General features: G+C 40.0%; 1 pseudogene; it reads right to left on the reverse strand.

The window, feature by feature from the left end:
* Positions 1-566: 566 nt before the first annotated feature.
* On the reverse strand, positions 567-1,088 carry LOC122492334 (annotated as a pseudogene).
* Between the last annotated feature and the right edge of the window lie 2,431 nt (positions 1,089-3,519).

Below are 3,519 nucleotides of genomic sequence, written 5' to 3' on the forward strand. Positions count from 1 at the left end.
ATTTGGGTACTATTATTTGCCAGGTACTAAATGTCAAAAAACAGAAAGGTAGTTTTAAAACCATTTTTTTAGTAGTTAAAATTTGTTTTTATTTTTTAATTTGTAATTTTTTTTTAGTGATTGTACTGATTTTATTACTTTTACTAAGTCAGTTTATCTTTGTCACTCTCAATACAAAGAAATAAAACAATATAAAGAAAATACGTCCTCATTATTATTCACAATAAAAAGGGTCTGCTTCATTCTGTAGGCCTGGGCATATTATATTATAGGGAGCACTTAATGGCTCAAGTGGATCAAAGTACGATTTTGATTCTGACCCACTGAATGGAATCTCATGCATATCTGGTGACTGCACTAACTCCATGGGAGCTGTGATGTACTGAACCATTTCTGTGGTACCCCTGATCTCACTAAGAAAAGTCCCTACACAAGAAAAGATAACAATCTGTCCGTAAATTATATCTATAGGCTCTTTCTTTAGTGGAAGGTGGGAAAGGGGCCCTTTCTTGAGTATATGGATACAAGTATTGTTGTGTCTAAAGATTGCTGAATTGATATTGTGTCTGTTATAATGAAAATAAGGTGAACATCAAAACCACTGCCAGATTAAGAAGCTACCACAACTTGTCTCAGTTCGTCAAATAATGGAGCGAGTTCCTTTGCTAGGCTGACAATGAATCCTGTATTGGCATTGCTGCTGGTCGTGAAACTCACCACCAAAGGTAAACGATTGAATTGAACCACCTGGTAGGCGTTATAGTAACAGATGATACTTTTATTTTTTGAAAGTCCAAGTTTGCTTCCTTGGTCTGTTGCCAGGGCAAAAGTAGAGAAGAAACCAGGTCTCAAAGCATGCTCTGGAGCATTATCATTGGCCACTGTAATAACTGGCACCCCATCTCTATCTGACACAACAATAGCATGGAGCCCTTCAACACTTGGTAATTTTTTATAAAGGAATCATTTCAGGTCATCTGCCATGATGAACCCCTTTCTCCCGCAGGGTCAACCTCCACTCCTGGTTTTCTGGGTTGCCGTGTTCTCTCAGCTGTAAATTCAGGGACAGGGTCAAAAACAGTCTCCTCTGAAAGCTGTCATCACATGATTTGTATAAAATTTGTTTTTAAAAATACAGTATGATTTAAGTTCTCCAGCGTGAACTATGCTTCTTTTACTGAAAATTTCTCTTAGTTTAGGGTGGTGAGAACTAACGTGCTCATGGAGGACTTTCTTCTTCTTTTTTCCTTTTTGAAGCAAGAGATACTGACTCTATTGTCATTTAAAAGGTAATTTTGGCTGTGTGCAGCAGTCAGTCTGAGAAGAGAGCTTTCTAGAGGCCTGGATAATACACTGTGACATGGGGAATTGGGCACTCTGGCTCTGTGAATGTGATATGAACTGTGGGCTCCAGCCTCAGTCAAGGCCTTGGTGCCAGAGTTCAATGTAGTTCACGCAAATGGACCCTTCGGAGTTGGCTGCAGCTTTGTAGTAACAGCCTTGAAGGTGAATCATGCATTTTGGGTAATGGGAAAAATGCCAATTTCTGCAGACAAAGTCCTTAATAATGATAATCCCCTTAATGATAACTGCCTTCACATTTTTAAAAATGTTTTATTTTATATTTGAGAGAGAGACATAGAGCATGAGCAGGGGAGGGGCAGAGAGATGGAGACAGACTCTGAAGCAGGCTCCAGGTTCTGAGTTGTCAGAACAGAACCCAATGCAGGGCTTGAACCCACGAGCAGAGAGATCATGACCTGAGCTGAAGTAGGGCATTTAACCAACTGAGCCACCAGACGTCCCTATGATAACTGCCTTCAAATAAATAATCAAGATGAGGAAAAGTTCATGATGATAATGGTGACAAATTCCAAAGCAATAATACCAGCCCCAGTTACAACCCAGTGACCAAATCTTGTGACTACTGTTCCAGTCGGTTCATCCCCAGCAGTAGCTGTAGCTCAAGTCCAACTGCTGTCTCTGCTTTGGTTCCCACTTCTGCAACTGTACCCCTTCCTCAGGCAGCAGGGACAGCATCTTCTGAATCTGCACTTCCTAATGCAACTAAATGAGACAAACCTGCACAAAAGCCAGTGGAGACTTCAGTGAGCACTTGCCCAATACCAACCGAATGGCACATTAGGAGGTTCTTCTCAGTAAAAACCTTTTTGAAGATGCAACAAGAGTACTCGTGACAGGTTGGCCTCATGAGAATATGGCAATTGGGGCGCCTGGGTGGCTTAGTCAGTTAGGCATCTGACTCTTGATTTCAGCTCAGATCATGATCTCAGGGTCATGAGATCGGGCCCTGTGTCAGGCTCCATGCTGAGCGTGGAGCTTGCTTAAGATTCTTTCTCTCCCTCTCCCTAAAATATGACAATGAAATCACGTCAATGAGCTGGTTTCAACAACCCTGACAGAGCAGTACTTTTTTACTTTATATTTTTAAAAATTACTAATAAGCTTTATTTTTTAGAGCAGTTTCTGGTGCACAGAAAAATTGAGCAGACATTGAGAGAACTCCCATGTATCTCTGTCCCCCCAATACCATAGCTTCCCCTATTATTAACATCTTGCATTGGTATGATACCCCTGCTATCACTTATGTACCTATATTGATACTTTCATTATTACTAACTAAACACTTTTGTTTACATTAGGGGCCATTCTTTGTGTTGTTCAGGTCTATGAGTTTTGACAAATGTATGGTGTCATATATTCCGTGTTACAGTATCACACAGATTAGTTTCATTGCCTTTAAAATCCTCTGTGCTCCACCCATTCATCCCTCCCCTCTCCTTCCCTCTGGCAACCACTGATCTTTTTACCATCTCTATAGATTTGTCTTTTCCAGAATGTCATATAGTTGGAATCACACAGCAAGAAGCCTTTTCAAAGTGACATCTTTCACTTAGTAATACGTTTTCACAGTTGTCTATGTCTTTTTGTGGCTTGATAGCTCATTTCTTTTTAACACTGAATAATATTCCACTGTCTGTGCCACTATTTGTTTACCCATTCACCTACTAAAGGACATCTTGGTTATTTTCAATTTTTGGCAATTGTGAATAAAGCAGCCATAAATATTCATGTGCAGGTTTTTATGGGAACATAAATTTTCAACTCCCTTGGGTAAATACCAAGGAGTGCAATTGCTGGGTCATATAACAAGAGCATGTTTAGTTTTGTACAAAACCACTCAAGTGTCTTCCAAAGTGGCTATACCATTTTGTATACCTACCAGCGATGAATGAGAGTTCCTGCTGCTCCACATCTTAGCCAGCAGTGGTCTTGTCAGTTTTGGATTTTTGCTGTTCTGATAGATGTGTAGTGGTATCTCATTGTTACTTTAATTTTCAAGTCCCTAATGACATATGATGGAGAGCACCAGTTCTCTTTAAAAAAATTTTTTTTAATGTTCATTTTTTTTTTTTTGAGAGAGAGAGAGAGAGAGAGAGAGAGAGAGAGAACGAGCAGGGGTGGGGGAGAGGCAGAGAGAAAGGGAAAGACACAGAC

The sequence above is a fragment of the Prionailurus bengalensis genome, chromosome C2, assembly GCF_016509475.1.
Source record: "Prionailurus bengalensis isolate Pbe53 chromosome C2, Fcat_Pben_1.1_paternal_pri, whole genome shotgun sequence".
NCBI classification, from domain to species: Eukaryota; Metazoa; Chordata; class Mammalia; order Carnivora; family Felidae; genus Prionailurus; species Prionailurus bengalensis.